The 23,947-nt window shown below is 50.6% G+C and overlaps 1 protein-coding gene and 1 long non-coding RNA gene across 7 annotated transcripts in view; both read right to left on the bottom strand.

Annotated features, from left to right (window-relative positions):
• PPARGC1B (PPARG coactivator 1 beta) overlaps positions 1–23,947 on the bottom strand; it is a 109,393-nt gene that overhangs the window by 84,039 nt on the left and 1,407 nt on the right. The window lies entirely within an intron of this gene.
• Positions 1,751–23,629, bottom strand: LOC144381080 (uncharacterized). The gene is made up of 2 exons (XR_013445557.1): positions 23,440–23,629; positions 1,751–1,949 (listed from the first exon to the last, which is right to left on the bottom strand). It is a non-coding gene; the product is annotated as an uncharacterized LOC144381080 (long non-coding RNA).

Below are 23,947 nucleotides of genomic sequence, written 5' to 3'. Positions count from 1 at the left end.
GTTCAGGGTATGAGCCTTTTCTTTCACCTTTACTTCAAGGATGGGCATTAAGGCTCTCCTGGAATGCTCAGTGTGCACTGTGGGACCAGGTCAAATGGAATCCTCTTGTACCTCAGGGCAAATTCCCAAAATGACTCCACTCCTCCTCATGGCAAGGGGCAACGAGGCAGAGCAGGCCTCGGTCCCTCTCTTACTTGTGTGGCAGGTCCATTCTGTAACCCCTTTTGCCATGGCCACAACAGACAATGGCCACGAAGCTGGAGATGACCACGGCTGCTGCAGATACATTGGGTCCATTTATTATCATTTCAATCTTGCACCCTTTTGAAACCAGGGTAGGAGGCTCAGTAAGGCCAAGCAACTTGCCTAAGGTCACACAGCATGTCCATCGGCAGCATCTTCCGACCCAGCTACCATTGGCTGGCATTCAATGCCAAGGCCCTCCCCTGGCTGCTGGGGCTCCGCTGTTAGGGTACCCCAAGCCTAAGCTCCACCTCCAGCAATTCTTCCCAGGGACTGCAGCCCAGAGCCTTCTGCCATCTACACTGCGCTCTTTCCCTCACTGGGCTCATCAGCCTCGACCCGCCGACAGTCTGCAGCTTGCTGGTCAATGCGGTCCGCTTGCTCACAGCTATGTCCGGGGAGCTGAGCACAGGGCCTGGCACGGCTTATGCTGAAGCAGTGAACCAGTGGACACCCCTACTGGGTCCCTGACCGTGGCAGCATCTCTAGCATGCTGCGTGTGCCAGTTCTTTGTCCCCCCACAGCTCCTTACATGTAATAGATGTGCCGTCCCAGCGGGTGGAGGAGCCTAAAATGGAAGATGTGGTAGCAAACTCCTGGGTTCAAATCCCAGCTCTGCCACTAACCTACTGCCTGATTTGGACAGCTCAGTCTCTCTGAGCCTCAACATGCGGGGCAGGTGTGGGTGGCCCCGGGTTTGGGGGGCTCTGCAAGGCCAGGCCCTTCACCAGTTCCCAAGGAGCAGCCTAGCATCTCCCCACACTGCTGCTGGAAGCATGCCTGGTGGCGGATGTGGGTTATTCTTAACCAAATGCACTTCCTCTGGTTTGTGAGGACAAGGGGAGGAGCGGGAGCTCCATCCTTACACTGAACTTCCCTTTCTACGCTGCTCAAGTTCAACTCCGCTCAGCAGCCATCAGGGCAGGTGACTTCCCTCTCAGTGTCCAGCTCCTGGCCACCAAGCCCTCCTCCCTCCTTGCCCGCTCCCCGTAGCAGCTGTGGTCACCGCATACACCGGGCACCAGGAAACGGCCACCAACGGGGAGAGGCAGCTGTTTTTCCCTTTGACAAAGAAACAAAGAGGCAAACAGAACTCAATCACTTGCCTGAGTTGTGAATAAAACCTAACTGGCTCTCTAAGAGAGGACAAGCCACAAAACAGAATCTCGAGCTACTTCCCTACATCCATGAGGAAGGTTGCCCTGCTGGCATCAAAACGGTGAGTTAAAAAATTTAAGGCCATGGAAAACACTTTCTATACACCTTCATAAAGATTAATAAGACCTTAATGAAAATACATTATCTAATATAATGCTAAGTGAAAAAGTCACAAAGACAGTAGGACCTGATTTTTTTTTAAGGACAAATGTATAGGGGAAGAAAGAAAAAAGAACTGTTCACGGTGGTCTAGACAGTGAAATTAGGCAGGGTTTCTATTTCCTTTTGGAGGGTGTGTCTATTTCTGTAATTTTCTTCAATAAAGATTTTATTCTTTTGTAATAAAAAATGTTTACATAAATTTTTATTTTATATTTAAAAAACAAAGCAGGAGGGACTCCTGGGTGGCTCAGTTGGTTAAGCGTCTGCCTTCGGACATGATCCCGGGGTCCTGGGATCGAGTCCTGTATGGGACTCCTTGCTCAGCGGGGAGCCTGCTTCTCCCTCTGTCTGCCGTTCCCCATGCTTGTGTGAGTCTCTCTCTCCCTCTGACAAATAAACAAACAAAATATTTTAAAAATAAATAAATAAAATTAAAAACAAAGCAGGAAAAGTTACCCTTATGTGGACCCAAAGGAACTGTGAATGTATAAAATTAATGGCCAATTCTTTAAATTAATTATATCTGCTTTAAAGTAAAAACTGGAAGTCAAATGCAAAAAAATGTATAATTCTTAAATAGATGGTGAATTTTTTTTAAAGCAGGATATAAACTCATAGTAGAAACACAAGACACCGTTGAACCTGGAAGGAAGGCCCTACTCCATGGGCAGAACCGGCCTGCGGTCATCTTGGAACCTCACGGCAATGAGCTCCCAAAAGGCAGCAGCTGCCCTGGGCGTAGGAACACAGGGAGATCCCGCATGGATTCAGATCCCCCGGCCAGGTCCCACTGCTTGTCTTCGGAGGTATATTTCACAACAGTAACTGACATGCAGCTTCAGTGACAAGTGTCATCATAATGATGATGAGGATGTGTGCAATGCACAGGTCGGCTTCCTTCTCATCCCCGTGGACTCTAAGCTCTAGGACGGTGGGGAGTCTGTCCTGTTGAGACTGTGCCCCTAGCACCCAACGCAGAGCCTGACGTGGACTATGGCTCCATAATGAATAAATAAACAGAGGAACAAATGCATGACTGATTAGGTGGATGAGTGAATGGATGAGTAAGTGAATTCTGACCTAGAACAAGGGCAGGATTACCTGGCCAGACAGAGTCCACCCACACACATATAGCCAGGAGTTGGCTGAGTGACCTTCAGCCTTACCACGGGCTGTACCCTCACATGGCCATTATGCAGCAGCTCTGTCCCCAACAGCAGCTGGTGATGACCACAGAGGGTACACGTATAGGATGGGGGATGAGGGTCATGGTCTAAGGGGGCGAGAAGGAAAAGAGGTCCCCACCACCCAGGCTGTTGCTAGGAGAGATTAATCCAGGACAGAAAATACCCAAGCTGCCCACCTGGCCTTTGTCTAGAACATAAGCTCCCAGGGAACCAGGACGCCCTCCCAGAGCAGCGGCGTCCCTGGGGAGTCCAGAGCCTCCATGGTATTCCCTGTCACTCTGGCTCTGTTAGCAGTGGCTCCGGCCAGCCCAGCCCCCTGTCCAGCCCTCCTGGTTTCTCTGCATCGCGACCCTGCCCCGGCCCCAGATATTCCAGTTCTAAGAACCTCCCTCTTAGGAAGCAACCCAATTAGCTCCCCGACCTCAGCTCTCTGCAGCTCTCTGCGCAGCCAGGCGTTAAATCGCAGATCCAAGAGTGGAAATTGACTTTGCCGACGGTGGCTGTGGGCACAGACACCATTAGGTGGGGAGCCGGCGAGGAAGTCCTCGTCTGTTAGGAGGGCCTGCCAGGGCTGCTCTGAATCCAGGATTGCCTCGATTCTGCCACTTCCAAAGGCCTTGCAGATTCTACTGGTTCCAAACAAATACTGAAGCTCCAGCCACAGTCTAAAATGCATTTGCTTGGGGCGCCTGGGTGGCTCAGTCGGTTAAGCGGCTGCCTTCGGCTCAGGTCACGATCCTGGGGTCCTGGGATCGAGCCTCACATCCGGCTCCCTGCTCAGCGGAGAGCCTGCTTCTCCCTCTCCCTCTGCCTGCCACTCTGCCTACTTGTGCTCTCTATCTATCTCTCTGTCAAATAAATAAATAAAACCTTTAAAAAAAAAAAAATGCATTTGCTCACTCACTGCACCCAGCCGGACGTGGCCATCCCCTCTGGTATAAATCAGCCTCACCGCCTGCTCTGAAAAGATGCTCAAACACGCCAGTTCTCTTTATACGACCTCCCCTTGGATCCTGCTTGCACCGGCAATGGGTGCATTCTGGAAGTGACATGCCCTTGCTGACCCCACTGCCTAGAACATCTTTTTTCCCATAAACCTGCTTTCTTTCTGATTTCTCAGCCTCAGCATGAATGTCACTGCAGAGGGGCTTCGAGACCACCGTTTCCACCGTAGCTCACACACCCCCATTAGATGTCCTTGCCTTACTGCTTCTCTTCTCGGGGCTCATAGCAAGCTGAAATCACCTCGTTTGTTTCCTGCCGCCCTATGCCAGCTCCCGGTGGGCAGGACTGAGCTCGCTGCCGTGTCCCCAGACCCAAGCCCAGTGGCTGGCACGCAGGAAATGGACTTAAATAGGGGCTGGATGAGAGGGAAGATTCCCATGGCCCAACGATGAATGAAGCAAAGAGACCCAGGCTGACGACGGGTCAGGAAGCCAGGGTTGGTGGGACGTCAAACAAGCCACTGGACCACAGGGCTTCAGCCCCCAGCCCTTGTGAGGGGATGAGGGTGGCAGGCTGAGTCAAGTTTCCTAAAGTTATGTAAAAAGAGCATCTCACAGGAAGTAAGTCATCTGCAGAGTCTACAGGAGCAGGGAAAATCCCTGGATCCCCTCGGAGCGTGTGTCCTAGAACTCCTAGACAGAGGCCAGGCAGAGTCTATGGACACGGACCAGACTGTGCTGTTGTTACTACGACCGAGAACAACAATCAGCATAAACAAGAATCTGGGACACAAGCTCCCGAAGGCCAGTGACCCTGCTTCTTTCCTGCTCCGACCCCAACATCTGGGCCAGTGCCCGCCACATCCAGGCACTTCAGTAAGTCCTTTTTTCGTAACTGATTTATAAATGCCTCCTACGTGATAAGCACTTTGTATTCAAAAGTCCACGGATTCTTCAAATCAAAGCTTTGCAGCTAAAGGACTCCAATGATGACCTCAGAGAGGTGAAGTAAGAGGCCCCACCAGCGAGGCAGGGCAGAGCAAGGCCTTGAACCGCGGGTGTCCAGCGTCAGAGCCTGGCCCTGATTCCCTGGCCGCCACGCCTCCTGCAAAGCCAAACAACGATAATGACACCATTTACCAAGTCCCATCATGCGCCAGACGGGCAGGGCTCTACCACCCCGGTCTCAGTAATCCCTCCGCAGAGAAGGTTAACGGCGGCCCCAAAAAGGTGAAGTCACCTGGTGTAGGGGCTGCAGTGAAGAGCTGGCAGAACCTGGGTCCGATCTAGGTATTTTTCAGTTCTCAAGTACATCCTCTTAAGGTTCAGCCACACTGCATTCCCACGGAAGTCAGGAAAATTTATTATAAAAATCAGAATATAAAAAAATATAAACCGCATATTGCCCGTGGCTCCTCATACAGCAAGACAACCCGGGACCCCACTCCCAGTCAGGCCCACCTGTGCCTTCTGACTCTGGCCGGTCCGTTCTCCCCGGGCCTCCCCTTCCCCACCTGTTTAACCAGACGACTCGCCCCTAAGGTTTTAGGAATCCAAACTCTTTTATCACTCACTTGAAACTAAGTGAATATTAATGCAGGAATTGTGTTTTTATGGCTTCCCATGGTTTATAGAACACTTTTACACTGATTATCTCATCCATCCAACAACCCTGCTGTACAACTAACATTCTTCCTCACAGACTAGGAAACAGTGACTCAGAGAGTTTAAGCGACTCAGTCAAGGTCACACAGCGGGAAGGTAGCCGGACCAGGGTCTGGATCCCAACTCTACTCCAGTGGGCTTTCTCCTCCAACCAGGCTGTCGGAGCGAGGTTGGAGCCCAAAAATACCCCAGAGTACTGTGAGGCAAAGTGAGGGAAAACAAGCACACCCACATAAATGAAGAAGAAAAAAATTAACAACACAATAGGCAGTTCTTTGGAGAGGAAACACAAGCAACTCTTAACCAGGAGAGAAAGTCGGCAATCAAAACTCCAAAGAAACACCAGATTAGCAAAGATCAAAAAAGTTTAAGGCCATGCATGCTGGTGAAGGTGTGAGGAACCAAGCATTTCTTATTCATCTCTGTGGGAATGTAAAACTGATAAAATTTCATGAAAGGGAATGTGGCAATGGCCGTCAAAATTTTAAACGCACTCACCCTTTAACCAAGCGACTGCCCTTGGGAGGTAGTTTTCCCACACATCCAACACACACGTGCAAAACGATGCTCGCACAAAGATGCTCCCCGCAGACTAGCACAGCACTAAATTAGAAATACTTTAAATGCTCGACAGAGAACTGGTTAAACCCACTACAATCAAGCCAAAAAAGGAAGTAGATCTTTTTTAATACACTAATATGAAATGATCGTCAGGATCCATTATTAAATGGAAGAAAGCAAGCTGCACTGCGATGTTCTTAGCTTGCTACCATGGGTGCAAAAAAATGAAGGTAGGAAGGGAGACCCTATATATGCTGGTGTCGGCATGGTTTCTCTCTGGAAGAACATGGTAGAAATTGGTAGTGGGGTTCCTCGGGGGATAGGAACACAAAGATGGGAGAGAGGACTTCCATTTGTAACTGACAATTTCTTCAAGGAGGCTCGCGTATTACCTTTTCAAAAGAAATACAAAAGCATGTCTATTGTCTCTTTCCCACTGAACAGTGCTGTATGTTGAAATGAAAATGAAACTTGTCAAGTACAAAATGAACTTGTCAAGTAGCTGGATCTTCCAGGGGCCTGCTCCGAGTGACCTCCCCCCACCCCAATCTCTTCCCCTTGCGTGGGCTCCAATTGCAGCCTGAATCACAAGAGGGATCAGTTAACACTTCAAACAGCCCAGCTGAGTAATAAATTCTAAATCAGGAAGGCTGGGTTGGAGTATCTTTCCTACCAGCAAGGGTGTGAATCGTGCTCCGTTCATATTAACAAACGTATGTATAGACCAATGCAGCACACATTGTGTGGACCAAGAGCCAAACTTCAGGAGTGATCAGATCTTGGGGTATAATAGCTCTTGCTCATGTGAAATACTTGGAGGTGATCAGATATTGTCCAAACCTGATACCGTCTGGAGTTAAAACAATAGCAGTCGCTGTGGCGGCCTTCTACTGTTTATGACTCTACCACTTGCAATTAGCTTTGAAATCCATGATCTGTGCATTTTCACAGCAATGCAAGGATTGTTCCCATTTATGAAAGGCTGAAAGAGGTCACATGGTGGGCGACAGTCACACCAGACCTGGAGCTGAGGTTCTCTCCCTCTCAAGGTCACAGGCAGAAATCAGCTCATAAACAGCCAGCTGAAAGGCAGGGAAAGTGTGCCCAAGGAGGGCAGCTTGGCTGGAGGTGAAACCCTACAATGTCACTCTAAAGGGGAAAAAAAAAAAAAAAAAGGCACTGCTTTTGACTGGTTATTTCTGGGTGCTGGGATTACTTTTTTTTTCTTTTACCTATTTGTATTCTCCCAAGTTTCAATAAATTAATACCTGCTGCTTATTAAGAAAATACAATTTGTATGAAAATAAAACAGATAATCTCGCATTCAGTTGAAAGGCATCTGAATACACCAAACTGTTAAGACTGGTTGTTTCTTAAGAGATTACAGGATGAGGGTGACCTCATTTTCTTCTGACGAGTTAGTTCCAAACGTTGGAAATTTTTTAAATATTACTTTAAAAAAAATTCTTAGTAAAAAAATATTAATGTTCGTTTAAAAATATATATATACGTATAACATCTGTTGACCCAACAACCAAAATGTAAAATGAAAAAAGGAATTTAAGGCAGGAAGTTATCTCTTCAAAACATTTTGGGGTTAACATCAAATTATGGAGCAATTAAACAAGAGTCTGAGTTATAGTAATATAAAATCGTTATTTTCAATCTCATAATTTTTAGCTTCCTTTATGACCCGAAAAAAACGGCTTTTAAATTAACTTGCTCTGTGAGGCTCAGAAGAGAGCTGCCCCTGGATGTAGGCAGATCCAGACTCCCAGGCTGAAGCGGCCAAGCTGCCCGCGCAAGCAACCAGCGTGTGCACATGGCCCTGCCCGTCAGGCCCGTGGTCACCTAATCCATGCGGCTGCAAAATCCAGCAGCTGGTGAGGGCTTGAGGGGGTTGGGTGGCTCTGGTGTTGAATTGCCTATTGGCCACATGATTCGGTTAGTGTGGTCGCTCTTTTTCCACTTGATGTGAGCTTTCCTTAAATAATTGCAGACCTCATGGTGGAGCCGGCAGGAGCTCTGGGTGAGAGACACCAGGGCTCAGGGCCCAAGGATGGCCATCTGAGCCTCAAAGAGCACCCCCGGCCACGTCTGCAGACCCCCACAGTATCTCAGAACTCACCGGCACCTTCCCTCCCCTGCTAAAATATTTCTTAACTGAAACCAAGAGAGCTAAAAGACAGGTTTATAGATTACAAAATCATTCAAGATGGATAAAACAGTACTGTGGAAAAAAGGAAGAAATCAACTTTAGATATAATCTATCGGGTAAAGGATTTTGAATAATTTGCTCCTTTAAAAAAAAAAACCTGGCCCTAAGTTCCTTAATTTTTCGCCCAATCTTTCCACCCCCATGAGTGACTTAGCCCAATGTTCCGTGATTCACCGGGGAGGTTGGAAATCGGGGATTCTCTTGCCTAGAGTTCCTCCTCCTCTGCCTTCTCCTTCCAAACCCACTCATTTAAGGCACATGATCCCATGATAAATTTCTTCCAACTTGCAGTTCAAAGAGAAGTCAGCACCTGTCACCAGGAAAGGGGACACAAGCCAGGAAGTTAAGAACCTGCAACAGGCTCTGCTCACTGGATGTAGGGAATCATATTGCCCACCTGAGCCGTGACAGTTGCCCAGCTCCATCCGTATCCAGGAACGAACCTTCTCCCTCTCTCTCCAGTACCTGGCAGTTCCACCCCAAGCAGAACTGGTAAGACAGCCCCCACAGTAGAAAAATAATGAGTCACAGCATGGCAGAGATGGGAGAGATGGGGAAACTCACAGCCCGGAGAGGGGGCCAAACTTGCCCAAGTCACATAGCAAAGAGCGGCAGGCAGGGATGGAACCCAAGACCTTCTTCCAAGTACAATGCTGTCACCAGGGCACTTGAGCTCCAGGACAGCTACAAACTTCTCCCCGCCCCTCTATATATTTATATATATATACATGTATATATGTATATATATGTAAATTTCTTTTAATTTTTAAAAAATTTTAAAATATATATATATATGATTTTTTTTAAAGATTTTCATTTATTTATTTGACAGAGACAGAGAGCGAGAGCAGGAACACAAGCAGGGAGAGTGGGAGAGGGAAAAGCAGGCTTCCCGCCGAGCAGGGAGCCCGATGTGGGGCTCGACATGACCTGAGCCGAAGGCAGACGCTTAACAACTGAGCCACCCAGGCGCCCTATATAATTTTTTTTTTTAAGTAGGCTTCACGCCCAGCATGGAGCCCAATGTGGGACTTGAACTCACAACCCAGAGATCAAAACCTGAGCTAAGATCAGGAGTCAGACCCTTAATCGACTGAGCCACCCAGGTGCCTGTACAAACCTCTCCAAACAACTCTCTTCCCTAACTCTAACTTAGAGGAATCAATGGAAATTACACTTTTCTGGGGGAGTTGCAACTATTGCAAAATCTTACCACGGAAGGATGTTGCAACTCCAAGAAGACTGGGGAATCACTGCTCCAAGGAGAATTCGAAATAATCCTGGGAACTCAGTCTAAGACAAGGCACAGACAGGAAGCGCTGAGAGGCCCTTTCCAAAACCAGCCCATCCAGACCAGGTGGGTCTTTTGGTCCCCAGAGTCCACTTCCCTCAGAGGTCCCCTTCCCAAGGAAGTCCCCTTGGGAAGTCCCCTTCATGCCAAGTTCCTGCAATGGTGACCTTATTGGGCAAGACATTTCAACATCCCTGGCCTCAGGTTCTTAATCTGTAAAATGGAAATGAAAATCCTCCTGAGGGAACATGGATTACGGATGTGAAACGCACTGAGAATTTCACAGTAATATGCTAAAAGGGTAACAGTAGTGGTAAGAGGAGTAACAATAATCATTACTATGGCAATACCTATCATTATCATCATTAAATCTATTTAAGGTTTACTCTGTAAAGTTACCAACCTTCTCCCTGTCCAGCAAGTACCAGGTGGGTGTGTGGGGCCTGGCCCCACCACGACGGGGACGGCTGCTTTATTGGGCAAAGGCCTCTGGTCAGGACTGCAGGTGAGAAGCTGTGCCCCAGCCTAGTGTCTCCGCTCCATGCCTCGGGCCCGCACACCTGCAGTCCACAGGGTGATCCCACTCATCCCTCCTGCCTATGAGGCCCTAGTCGCCCTCCCCACACCCTCCCCACGCCCACCCCACGCCCCTGAGCAGCCTCCAGCTAGCTTCCCAGGCTGGAAGTCTCAGTGCTCCTACTTGTACCTGTTCCAGACTCCTGGACCATCCCTTATGTTCCTCACCCTCACAGGACTCCTCTGGCCAGCTCAAATCCTCCACTCGTGCATAGGGAGCTCCTGTCTCCCCCGAGTCACTCGCTGATCATTCACCAGCCACAGGACGTGCTGGGCCTTATGACAGGCTGGTCTCTCCCTGGGATGCCCTTCCCCACCGTGTCGGCCAGCTCCAGCTCACCCCTCCACGCTCTGTCTGCTACACAGGCTGTTTGGACACTCCCACTGCACTGGCCACCCTCCACGGCCATCTGCAGATCGGTGCTGCCCAGGCCAAGGAGCAGCGCTCATGCAAATCCGTGATCCTCGCTTCCCACACAGAGGGAGTGACTGCTGCACAGATAGAAAAAGGAAGAGGCATCAAATGATAACCTACGGTCTGTAATTCATGGGGTCTTCCAGTTTCCTCTACCAATCTGTCACCAAACCAAGCAGTCACTGATCGTCATTACTACTGATAACACCACCACGGAGGCACAGCCCTCTCTTCAAACATTCCAACCACCTTCTCATTCCAACCACCCACTGAGATACTTAGTTTTATCCCATTTCGCATGTAAGGAAGCTGAGGCCCAGGCAGATTAAGTAATATGCTCTAAGTCGCTCAGCTGCTAAAGATCCTGGACTCAGACTCTGAGTCCAAGTTGTAGTCTCAACTAACCTCTGTTCAAGTCTGCCTTCTGCTGACCCTCAAAATCCAAACCCCAGGCTGAGCCTAAGCACCTGGAACCTGCTGATACCACTCTTTCTCTCGTTGTCCTGCAACTGGATCACTGAAAATTTACTGTGAGGTCATCTGAGCAAAGGAGGCCTTTCTCCTCGTTCTGGGGTGGATTCTAAGACTCCCTTCTCCCTCTCATGCTTTTCATTTCATCCTTCAGCCCACTCTGCTCTCCCCTTGACTTGATCCACTAATCTAGGCCAACTGTGGCTCTAGGGAGAAGAGCTTCTGGCAAGAGACCACCATTGTCCTCTAGGCCCACCTGCTACACTGCCCAGGCTGCAGACCCCAGCCCCACCCCCAGAGGTGGGAGACCGCCACATTCCTGCTGGTGGCTGGTCCATGAAGTATAAGCCAGGCAGCCAGTCCCTCGGCCACTAGGACAAAAAGCAAGTGCTAGCGAAGGCTGGGTCCCAGGGCGCTGCGGAAGCAGGTACACGTGGCTGTGCCCACGGGACAAAGAAGGGCTGTTGCCCAACCCTAGGGAGAAAGTGGTGTGAGGTCACTGGGACGCTGGGGCATGACTCCTAGGGGACGGGGCCCTGGTCACACCCGTCTGCTGGGCCCCGGATGGGGGGCCTGATCAGTAAAGGAGCTATATCCCCCAGCCCCACCACTCACCCTCTGAGCCTCAGGTCCCTCACCTGAAGAACGGGGCTTCATCTCCAGGGGTTGTTGGGAGACTTAAGCGAGCTTACCATGGTGGCCAGTACAAATTCATTCATTCATTCCCTCAAGAAATACTCAGCGAGTGCCAATCATGTGCTGGGCCCTGGTGCTGGGGACACAGTGGGAAGCAGACAGGCGATGTCCAGGCCTTGTGCAGCCTTCCATTCCCACAGAGGCAACAGGCCACCAATGAGTACAAATTTATAAACACGGAAGTATCTGGGAGCGGTGCATGCCTTAAAGAAAAGAGAACACGGCGCTGGGATAGAAAGTAGACAGGACTGGAGGGTCAGGGGAGGCCTTTCTGAGTACATGGCGTCTCAGCAGATCTGGAAGAGGAGAGGGAGCAGCAAGCCATGATGCCTGGGAAGAGCATTTCTGCCAGAGGGAACAGCATGTGCAAAGGCCTCACTACACTAACTCAAAGACCACTTTTATTATCACTCGAGCCACACCCTGTCCACTCCATAGAAGCAGCACATATAGCTGGGAGGACAGTGAGCTGGGCAGCAGGAGAAGTGGGTTCAAATCCCATTGCTTCTCCTAAACCATCATATGGACTGCCTGGGACCATGACCAACACTCTCTGATCTTTAGGCATCCTGATAAATCAAATGATCCCTGATCTAAGGGTCTGTATGTAGATGGCTTACATTCCCTCAAGCTCCTTTCTTTCCCCTTCTTCCAACCCACCCACCTGTAGAAGTAATCATGATTTCCTCCAGCTCCCCAACTCCCCACCCCCTAAGTGGCCCCATAAGTCAGTAGGTGGCTGGGGATCAAGGAAAACAGATACAGGCATGAAGGCAACATCTGAAAGCTGATTTGCTGCAGGATCCTATCAAATCACTCTGAGGCTCCATTTCCCCACCTGTAAAATGGGAATACTCTCCTCCTCTTGCCTACAACACAGAATTTGATGTGAAGATAAATGGAAATGCCAGATAAGGAAGCCACCCTGCTTTATACACGCATTAGAAAGGGGCTTCTATCTGCTTCTGGGTCATTTGTATCCTAAGTGCTACCCTGTGGCCTAGGCCTAAGGCAGAAAGGACAGAGAGGGGAGGGAATGACAGAGTGAATGCCAGACACTCTTACAAACAGTATCTGATTGCTTAGGACCAAAGCAGAGGTGTCATGAGAGGGAGCCTTCTAAAAACATAGAGGCTTAAGGGCCTGCTCTCAAAGATTCTCATTCACTAAGTCTGGGACAGCCCCAGATGTATAATTATTATTTTTTTTAATTACACAGTTGATTCTGATACGCACTCATGGTTGAGAACCACTGAGTAGTCCTACCAACCCTGGAAGGCAGGACGTATTAGTATTCCCATCTGGGAGCTGACTGACTAGAGCACAGAGAGGCCATCTAACTCCTGGATCACACAGCGAAGATTTGAACCAGATAGTTTGCTCTCATTAATCACAGGCTACACAATCTTTTTTTTTTAAGATGTTATTTTTAAGTAATCTCTACACCCAATATGGGGCTCCAACTAACAACCCCAAGATCAAGAGTTGCACATTCCACTGACTGAGCCAGCCAGGTGCCCCGAGGCTACACAATTTCTTGAGGCCAGTCATACATTACCTCTACCACCCTGTGCAGCCCTGGAAATACAAAAACAACATCTCCATTAAGAGACGGCATTACCTTTCAAAGAAGCTTTTATGGCTAGACCAACTCCTTATTCACCTGCCGTTACCGGGGAATGACGTATGCTCACAGTAAGCGAAGCTTATGGGTAACTCTGGAACTTTTCCTGTTTTTCATTGACTTCCTGTTTTAGACGGTAACACCAAAATCTATTTCACTCTTCCTTCCTTCCTCCAACAGAGAACACTGAACAGAATGTACCTTTCCTTGGGGATCACACTGTCTCTATGACCCATGGGCTTTGTAACTTCATATGGTATATTCAGCAACAAGGGGCCTCCGTGCCCCCCGTGCTGCAGTCCATGTGCTTCTGCCTCTGGTAGAACCGCACCCCCCACCCCCGCCCGTCCCATGCCTGCCCGAACACACACCAACAAAAGTGGCTTACTGCTACGCAAGTCATGAGGTGTGGACAGGACCGCCAAACCTGTAAGAATTGTGTGTAAACGAAGAGTGAGTTGGCCCTAAGTAGGAAGGGTGAGGGGTGATATTATGTGGAACAGGGTCTTGAGTGGTTTCTGAGCAAGGCGAGATTGATATGACATCGAGTTAACGCTCTTGGGCACAGAGCATGGTCACTGGTCCCCGAGTGCTCCCTCCGTCCTTTACCTCCCTGCATTTCCAGAGTGGAGGCCAGCCATCCCAGTCCCTATGGAATAAGCAGACGGGCAATGGACATCAGGCCCAGGGTAAGGTGCTGGTTTCAATCTCCTTGGAAGGTGTGGAAATACTTGACCAGACACCTCCCTGCAGATACTGAGACTCCTAAAGCTCTGAGCCCCTCCCCAGTTGGGCGAGAGCCATGCCCTGTAAAGGAATGGATCCCTAACAGTAGTTACATTCTACAAAGACCTGTCCACGGGAGGCGTGTTCCGATAGGGGGTTCTGGAGGCTCCAAAAAATGTTTGTCTTTGATTTCCTTGTGTGCAAGGCTTATCTTGGAGACAAGGGCAGTAGGCCCCTTGTGGGGACTGATACAACCCTCCCCCCAACTCCCCTCACCCACATGTCCTCACACAGTTCTAAGCAGAGAAAAGGCCTTTGGGGACAAGCCAACCGTTGGTGAACTTCCTGAAAGATCAAACAGCATTTGTTCATTCATTCAGTCAATCGACAAGTACTTCCTGGGGACCTACGGTGTACCTGCAACCGTTAAGACACTGGGGGATCTGATGGGTGAACCAGCTGGATGAGGTCCCTTTCCTTAGGGATCTCTGGTCCTGAGTGGGTAGAAGACAGAACAGTAAAGAATAAACCCATACACAAAGGTTATCACAAGCTGGGACCAGAGTTCTGCATTTAATAAGGCTCTGGGGAAGGCCAGGGCTGGGGACTAACCGGGCACACAGTGGGCCCTGAATGAGTGATATCTACGCCTCCCACAAATCCTCCCCCAACTCCTCCTCCCTCCACACCCCTACCTCAACTGTAGGGATGCCGCAGAGCCCCCTGCACTCTGTGCCTTCTCTCCCACTTCCCACTCGCTACCACCCAGCTCCCCAGCTGAGGCCAAGTGCAGATGTCACCCATCCCCCCCCCCCCCCCCCCCCCCGCCATCCCAGTCCCTTCTCTGTGTGCAGCCAGACTGGCCACACTGCAGTGGTTAAGACCGAGTGCTCTGAAGCCAGGCAGACCTAAGTTCAAGTTCCAGCCTCACCACTATCTGCCTGAGGGATGTGGAGCAAGTCACTGATTTTTGGTTTGTCGTAGTTCCAATCTCACCGGATAGATTCAACCTGAGGATTCAATAAGATAATGCACCTGAAGGGCGCAGCCTAGTACCTGGCATGTACCAAGTGGTCATCAAATGTGAGCTGTTTTCTACGATTACTGTAATTAGTAACAATATTAACGAAAACCTTCGCGGGCTCCTCACTGCCTGCCAAGTGCCAAATCCTAACCAGGATGGTCAAAGCTCTCCCCTTCGGCCAACTTCCCTGTCTGTTTTGTTTGGGGTGGTTGGAGGGTGGGTATAAGCTCAGCAGGCGGACAGAGTACACAGAGAGGGAGGGCACACAAGAGGTCTCTAACAGACTGCGGGGTCACAGAGCAGAAAAGGGCCCACTTGCAAGAGAGGGGGGAACGAGAAGAGGCGGCGCTCGTGCTGGGTCCGGATGGATGCAGCCGGGGCTGGGGAGAGGGGACAGATACCTCATGGTAGGAGTCCTAGTAGCCGCCTGCTACAGGGAAGGAACTGCAGAACGGCACCAGCACCACGAACTTCAGTCAACCTCAACCTACCAACTGCAAAATGGAGAGAAGAGTGGGGACTACCTCATGGGGTTCCTCGGAGATTACATGTGACTGCGATTAATTTATGTGAGTAACTTAGCACAGGGCCTGACCAAGTAACTTGAGGCCAGACTGGGAACCCCTAGTCCCAGGCCCGTGTTAAGATGATGATACTGGTCTGTCCATGCAGCAGAAGTTACAGTGTTGCGTGGTCTCCCACTAGTTGAGGAATAGACTGACTGACGGACGGACAGGCATTTGAGGCTTCGAATGCCATCCCCAGGAGCTCACCTCGGCAGGATTGTGCAGGGTGGGCCTGCAAACGTTTTCAGCGGCGGCTGCGGCGGCCCGGGATCGCTAGCAGCACAGAGACCCGGTCATCCTCGGTGTCGAGGAGCCAAGACAGGGCCCTCCCCGGTGTCCTGGGTACCACACCACACTTCCCGCGAGGAGGTTGGGACCAGAAATAAAGGCTCCAGCAGCCACGTTGCCAAGGCTGTTTGCCATGGCAACCTCAGGGAGCCACTCGTGGGCCGGCTGCCGCAACTGCTCAGGGCCTGGTTTCTAACGTTTCCTCGCTCTCCCTCTGCTAAATGGCTGTGTTCTGCCAGGCAAGCACAGGGAAAACACGGCTGCAGAGCTGCTGGGGAGCATCAATCTCAGATGAGCAGGGCTCGCCCGGCTGAGCGCCCAGACAGTGGCTCCCAGACAGCTGAGTGTCTGCCATCCAGAGCCAGCCCTGCCCTTGCAGACAGGGGCTAGGAGTCCTGTCCTGCCTCTGCTAGGTGATCTGAAGCTAATCCTGGTCTGCTCCCAGCCTGTTTCCTCACTTCAAGGTAAGGGCATTGAGTCAGATGGTCTGTAAGGCATGCCCAACTCCCTGAAAGCTCAGTCTTACATTAGAGTTTACATCCTCGCCATTGTCATCATCCTAACAGCTACTATTTACTGAGTGCTCACTCTAGGTCAGGCAATACTCCAAGCATCATCTATCCTCTGTTCTAGCTGTCCGAAGAGCACACCATTCTTATCCCCAATATTATATGTAAGGCCTTGAATGCCATGCCCAGGAGCTTGCTTCTCCAACTGGGGTCAGAGAGGTTAAGACACTTGTTCAAGGTCACACAGCTAGTAAGTGGTAGGTCCCTGGATTTAAACCCTTGGCAGTTAAACTCCGAAGGCGAGAGCTCTTAATCACTATCTGTTATTTCTTCTCTCTTCAAGTAGCATCTAACTGGATTTGGTTTTCTGAAAGTCAATATTGCAGTCCTTGTTAAGGCTGGATGGGATTCCTCTTCACCTCCCCCAGAAGTACAGGGGGAGAGAAAACATAATACTCTGAAAGAGAAACCTCAGGGCCTCAACAGGATCAAGGACCTAGAGCTGAGTGGGAAGATAAATGGCAGGCTCTACAAGGTATTTGTCTGTTTTCTTACTAACAATGGCCCCTCCTGACTGAACATTCCTAAGCACTTTACAGGCATCATCTCAACAAGCCCTAAAACCCTCTAAACTCTGTGCTACTATGAGTCCCATTTCCCAGGAGAGACACCCCAAACACAAAGAAGCCTTGTGCCAAGGCCACAGGGCTGCCTCAAGCAGCGCCCAACGCCAGGGCTCCAAGCCCTCTCAGCCACCTCAACAAATAATTAGAGCAAATGTTTGTTTTCTCACCTAAAAGACCGAGCAGTAATTACAGGCCTTTGGGGATAATTAATCAATGACTTTACCCTCCCATTTATAAAAGTCTCTCTGGTCTCCTACCCTACCCGTGGGCAGCAAATCAGTCTCTGCCCTGAAGAACAGGCAGGGTGGGGAAAATTTTTAAGAAGAAAGGGCAGGACAGGGAGCCCAGGAGTCTAGCTGCCATCATGGGCCTACAGACCCTGTGCCCAGCCCAGCCGTGTGCTTCAGGTCAGATGCCTCCTCTAGGCCCTGTGAACCCAGGCTTCTGACCCCACGGCCCCCCGACTCACTCAAGGGGTAATCCCAATGAAAGCAACTAAGGAAGAAACCCACCGTTAGCTTCAAGGGGAGTGGGGGAGCCTTTGGGGTTCAGAAGCTGTGCGAGCAGGAAGCAAATGCGGGCTGCCCAGTGGTGGTGGGGGTGGAATACACCCCAGGGCGCCATGGCCACCACAAAGCCCAGCCACCTGGGCAACAGCGTCTGAGGACTATCCACCTGTCCATCCCCCAAAGCAGAGATTTACCTCCCCACACACCAGAAAGACTCTCAGAAAGAAAGGGTCTGAGAGGCACCGGAGCCGCCTCCAGCTTGGTGGCTTCTCCGTCTGTGCCTCAGTGACCCTCTTCTGGAAAAGGCAGGGCGAGAGTGGATCCTCCCCAACCAGCCTCCCAAGCATAGCAGGAGAGGGAGCAGCTCAGGGGCCAACGTCCCAGGTTAGACCCTCACGCGCTGCAAGACCCTACGTGACGAACCTAATCCCTGTGCACTTACAAAATGGGGACAATAGAACCAACCTCCCAGTTATCGGGAGAAACCATGTGCTGGTACTAAAAAGTCTCTTCACAAATACACACTGAAATAGTCACGGATGACATGATGTGGTGTGTGGGTGGATGAACAAGAGTGGCCACGCATCCAAAATGGCTGAAGCCATGGGAGCATGGGGGTTCGCTACCATTCCGCCATCGACCGGCTGCTTCTCTAGGTGTTGGGCATCTGCCATGGTAAAATGTTTAAAATACAAACTCTTCTTCAGTGAACCTGACACCTAATCACATAAAACATTCTTCTGCCAAAAAATCATCTACTTAATGAGTAACCACAACGCTAGCTCAGGATAAAAATTCTATTTCTTGCCCTCCCAGAGCTGTCAACCTGGCGGTAGGGGGAAAGCACACGGACCCCAGGGGGACAGTAAGCAGCACCGTCCACGTGAGGGGCAGAGGCAGAACACTTGGTGTAAAAGGCTCTCCCTAGAGGACAGGTGTGGGGATGGGGATGGGGGCTGAGCTTGAAGCGCAGGTGGGCTATGACTGCCTTTAAATGGTGGGGGTGGAGTTGGGGGGGGCACATTCCACAAGCATTTATCAGTCTGTCCCTTCTCAGGAACACAGAGACTCCAGGTAACAAGAGGAGCAGTGTCGGCCCTGAAGAGGCTCAGGGTGGAGCATACTCATTCACTCCGTGCGGATTTAGAATGGCTGAGTCCCAGGCACTTGTCCAGTCACTGTGAGGGAAAATGGAGGACGAAAACAGACAAAAATCCTTGCCCCCGTGGAGCCGGACAATCTGGAGTGATTTCCTAAATGATTAAGCTTCATGGGACCTCTATTAGGAAAAATATCTATTATTTGGTGATTACATGGCACGCACTGTGTTAGGCACTTTAAATCCACTTGCCATTTGGTTTTTGTTGACTTCTCACAAGTTTTAAATAATGGAAGGGCAGAGAGGTTATGTGACCCACCAAAGGTCTCACAGCCAGCAAACGGCAAACCCAGATAGGCTGCCTTCAAAGTGAGTGCAGCGGACCTGCCAGGGACAGAGCAGCCGTGCCTGGAGGGCAGGGAGAAGGCGGCACCACAACAGTGGCATGGCAGCTGGGTCTGGAAAGTTGAGTGATGGAAACGGGAGGAACAGTTATAGAGACAGGTAACAGCAGGAGGAGCCCACACTTCAGGAAGAATATTCATGACATCCCTGGGGTGGACACATCCCAAAGGGAAAGCAGACAAATCAGGATAAAGTCAAGGGCCTAACTCTCCCGACTTCAAGGACCTGAAGGCCCTTGAACATCAGGGTTAAACTTTAGGCTCTAATGTAAAAGTACTGGGGAGCCATGGGTGATGTGTGAGCAAGGGAGTGACACCAGACACACACTCTAGTAACTGCAGGATTCCCACAGTTGTGAAAGGACAAAGACCTAGACCAGAAGAGGGGGAGAGGAACTGAAAGGGCAATCCAATCCAATTGATTGTGCATCAATGAGTGTCACTTGAGTACCTTGGAAGAGAAATAGGAAATGGCCCAGCTCATTCTCTTCCAAATTACTTTATCTGGGTTTCCTTCACCTTCACATAATAAGAATTATGCTTCCCGTTTTTACATAAAAAAGATAGCATGGAATTATGCTTCCCTTTTTTTGCATAAAAAAGACTGCATGAAGGGGAGTTTGCATTTTACTTAATCCTGCCCTTCTAAAGTGCTTTCAAAGAGAATTGCAAGTTTCCTCAGCAGCAGGGTGCTACTCATTTTAAGTACGTTACTTAAGTCTCAACCCTGAGAGTTAAGGCCTATGATCCCCATTTCAGAGACTGAGAAACTGAGGCGTAGAGAAGCAGAGGGCCTTATGAGTTGTCTTCTCTCTATGCAATGTGCCTTAATTTGCTTGAGGTGCTAGAAATTCGACGAACAGAAATAGAGAGTAGTCCCTGCCTTATGAGCTTGGAGTCCTGTGGTCTGAGAACCTTGCGTCTGACCCTGGTTCTTCTACTCACTCCAAGGCAGGGTAGTAGGTGGATTATCTTCAGCAAGCCAGTGAGTTCTCTGAAACTGTAAAACCCTCCTCTGTAAAATGGTAATAACACTGGCACCTACACTTTGTAGAATCTTCACAAAGAGAAAATGCAACAATGCAAAAAGAAGGCTTAGCAGTGTGCACGGCATCGAAAGGAGGCTCTAATAAATGTCGTGGACGATGCAGGAGGAGCTAGCTGTTAACACTGCAATGCTCATGTTATGACCTCACTTCTAAGCCCAAGCCCCCATTTGCACGGCTGCTTCTGACTCAAACCAGTATTCCTTCTATTATTCCAGAGAGAGAGGGAAAAGGGTGACTCATCCCCTGGCAATGGTGGAGCTTCTGGCCGGCCTGCACCAGCTGGGGAGAGGAGAGCCCCAAGGTGAAGGGGAAATATGAGCCCCCAGGGCCCCACTGCCGGGCCATTGCCTCTCCCAGTTCCATAGGCATCCTGATCATTCGTACCAGCCAGGGAGCCCCAGGGAAAGCGGAGCTCCCGCCTGTGGTGAACGAAGCCAGCAAACCTGTCCCCTTCTGGGCTCAGGTGAAGAAGTTACTCCCCCTGTGCTCACACAAGTGAAGAGTGGGCAAAGGCACCCAGCCAAGGCTGCACTTCAACCTGCCCCTCTAGAGGCCTGTCACTTTGGCTTGGAAAAGAAGTGAGCCCTGGCTTCAGGGGCTGTGGGAGCAGCCGTACTGCAGACCCAGGAACTGAACACTAGATGTTCAAGCCAAGTGCCCCATTCTCTGGGTGATGGGGCCCCTTCTGAGTACTCAGATCCAGTTTTAGAAAAATGGGGGGACAGGACACCAATTGAGAAATGGGCCAAATTCACAAACATGACATTTCACAGAACAGAACCAAAAATGGGCCCATAATTATGGGGCAGGGGTGGGGGGGGAGGCATCACAAGTGGTCGAAGAAATGCACATTAAAACAAAAGGGTAAAAGAATTTATTGATGAACAAACTGGTAAAAATGAGAAACAATTAAAATACCAAGAGTTATTTGGCTATGGGGAACCAGGCATTCCCACACAATGCTGGTAAGTGTGTAAATTAGCACAATCCTTCTAGAAGGCAATCCAGAAATGTGTTTACCAAACGCCTGCATATTTCCTTTGACAGAGTAATTTCACTTCTAGGAATTTAAATGAAGGAAAGAAGACATATGTAGAGACATTCATTTCAGCGTGGCTTACAAGAACAACAACAAAAATATAAACAAATTAAATGACTAACAACAAAGGGCTGATCAAATACATTGTGGTTCAACCCTCAATAAAATACTATATAACCATTCAGATATTAAGTTATGAAGTAGAATATTTATTGATGTGGAAAGACAATCACAGCATATTTGGAGGAGAAAAAAAGCAAATTACAACAATATGATTCCAAGTTACAATGAATATATGATGAAAGACTCCATTTTTGTGCAACTGATATTAAAAAAAAGTCTGGAAATATATATAAAAATGAATAGTGGTTACCTTTGGGTAAGATTACATATTTTCAATTTTTCTTTATGCTTGCCAGTATTTTCTAACAATTCTACTATTAAAGATTTTTCAATAAGAGATTGGACCACATGATTTATAAAGTTGCTGCCAACTCTGACATTTGGGGCATCTATGATTGATGTCCGAAGTGACTTCAGATAACCCGTATTTAGTGTGGGCTTACTGTGTGGCCTTTGGAGCCAAAGTCATGGCCCCACAGCTGTAGCTTTCTGCATTCCTCTCTACCCATACTCACTGCCCAGCTGTCTCAGGGGCCAGCCTGGGAGCTTCCCCTGTCTGAAATTCACATGCCAAGGACTGAGCAAAGGAACTCGGCATGGTGGCAGGTGCCATGGGGGCACAAAGAGATCAAAGGCAAAACTCTAGTTCCAGAATCCTACTGGGCCACAGGACTCACACACAAAAAGTGCCTGGTTGTATAACACAGGCTAAGAAAACCAGAAGAGTCAGAAAGCAGGGCAAGCCGGGAAAGGAAGGCCTGCTGGAGAAGGCCATGCAGGAATGGTGGGTGAGGGCAGTGGAGGCAAGGAGCACAGGCTGGCCAAAGGTGAAGCCAACCCAAAGTCCTCTGGGATACATGCCCCAAACCTGCCCAAGAAACTTTCACAATCCTTGGTCCGCAGAGTTTCTGAACTTTGGCCTGAACGGGTAAAAGTTAAGTCTCCTAAACAGAAGTCCTCCCTCTATCTGACTCTGGATTAGCCACCAAAGACAAGTCTTTCAGATAAAGACAATAAATTACCTTTTTATTCACTTTCCCCACCCCTTCCTTAGGGGGAGATGAAGGGGAGGGTCAGGGAGGGGCTGGAGGAGGAGAGGGAATCACAGGAACAACCAGACATCTCACATGCAAGCAGTGCTCACCCCCACCACCTCGACCTCCTCTTCTCTTGCCGGCAACACCAGCCCCATTTGACAGATGGAGGAAAGGAGGCTCGGAGAGTTAAAATGGCTTGCTCTGGGGTCACCCAGCCAGAGAGTGGGGAAGGCGACTCCACTCAGGCCTTCTGACTCCAAGTCCAGTGCTATTTCGAGGTAACACACAGGACCTGGAGTCAGGAGCCCTGGGTGGCTCTGTCACCCGCTGGCTGCGTGGTCCTGTACAAGCCGCTCACCCCTCGCAGCCTCTATCCCCAACTGTAAAATGAGGAGAAACGCGATGGCCCGCCCAGGTCCTCTTCCGGCTGGGCTCTATGAACCTTCTAGGGGTGGCTGCAAAGCTCCCCTATCAATTACATTTCCCAAGTTGGGCCGGCAAAGATCACCAGAGGAGCCTCAACCTGTCACGTGGTTAAATAAAAAAAGCAAACGTCCCAGATTAACTTTCACTGCACTGCTTCTGCTGACACCTGATTACCCAATTTTCTAGTTTCCTTGGGTGAAATCTCTCTGCAGGGTAAGCCCGCTGGGCGGCTAAAAGGACAATTAATTATTGGTGAGCCAAAGAACACCAAAGATGGAGTTAAAACCAGGGTCCAGAACGGACAGTTCTTGCTAGGGGCCCCCGAACGAGTCTCCGGCTATTTCAGGCCTCCTTCACCCAAGTCTCAGTCGAGAGGTTCGGAGGCACCCCCCAGACAAGTGCGAGGGCTGAGGACAGAACTTTCCCAGGGGCAACTCGGTCCCACCTGCACCCAGTCCCTCTAGCCCCAGGCTGCCGGCCGGGGCCGCGGGGGAGGGGGGGCGGAGCGGGGAGGGGGCAGCGGGGCGGTGGTGGGGCTGGGGCTGGGATCTGCCATCGGAGCAGACGTGGGCGCGGGGCCGGCGACGGCGCCCGGTGACCGCCGCGGGAGCTCCACTGCAGTTTCGTCAGAGGTAAAGGTACGCGCCTGGCGCGCGCGGCGTGTGCACACAAACACACACACCCGCGCGCGCAGACCGCTCATCACACACTACCCCCCCACCCCGGCCCGAAGAATGCGCGATCACACGCCACCACCCCTTCGGCCCCCGCCCCGAAACCACCCCAGCACGCCCGCCACCGACCACGAGGCCCCGCGGCTCCCTGACGCATGGATGTCTGCAGCGAGCGAGGGCCGGCCCTCTCCGGCGCGTGGCGGGCTTCTTCTCCGCGACACCCCGCCACGCCGCGCCGTCCCAGCCGCCAGCCGGGAGTCGCCGCCCGGAGCTGAACGTCTCGGCTTGCTGCGTCCCCTCCAAGTCGCGTCTCACGGCTAGGAGTCGGCTTGCAAGCCTCTCCCCGCCCACCCGGTCCCATGACAGCTGCTGCCGCCCAAAGACAGGCAGATTATAACAAGAAGCAAAGTTTCCCTCTCTCTCCTCCCACCGCCCGCCCCCCTCCGCCTTCCCCCTCCCTTCCAGTGTTATGCAAAACGAGCCGGCACCGGCGCTCGGACTCCAGGTACCAAACCAGCCCTCGCGAGCCGCGCCCGGTTCCGCCCGGCGGCCCCTCTCCGCGCCCAGCAGTGCGCCCGCATCCGGGGTCTCCTTCTCGCCTCCGCCGCATCCCCAGCCTCCCGGCTACCCGCAGCCA

This window comes from Halichoerus grypus, chromosome 2, assembly GCF_964656455.1.
Source record: "Halichoerus grypus chromosome 2, mHalGry1.hap1.1, whole genome shotgun sequence".
Taxonomy (NCBI): Eukaryota; Metazoa; Chordata; class Mammalia; order Carnivora; family Phocidae; genus Halichoerus; species Halichoerus grypus.
This window is presented reverse-complemented; position numbering and strand designations above follow the sequence as displayed.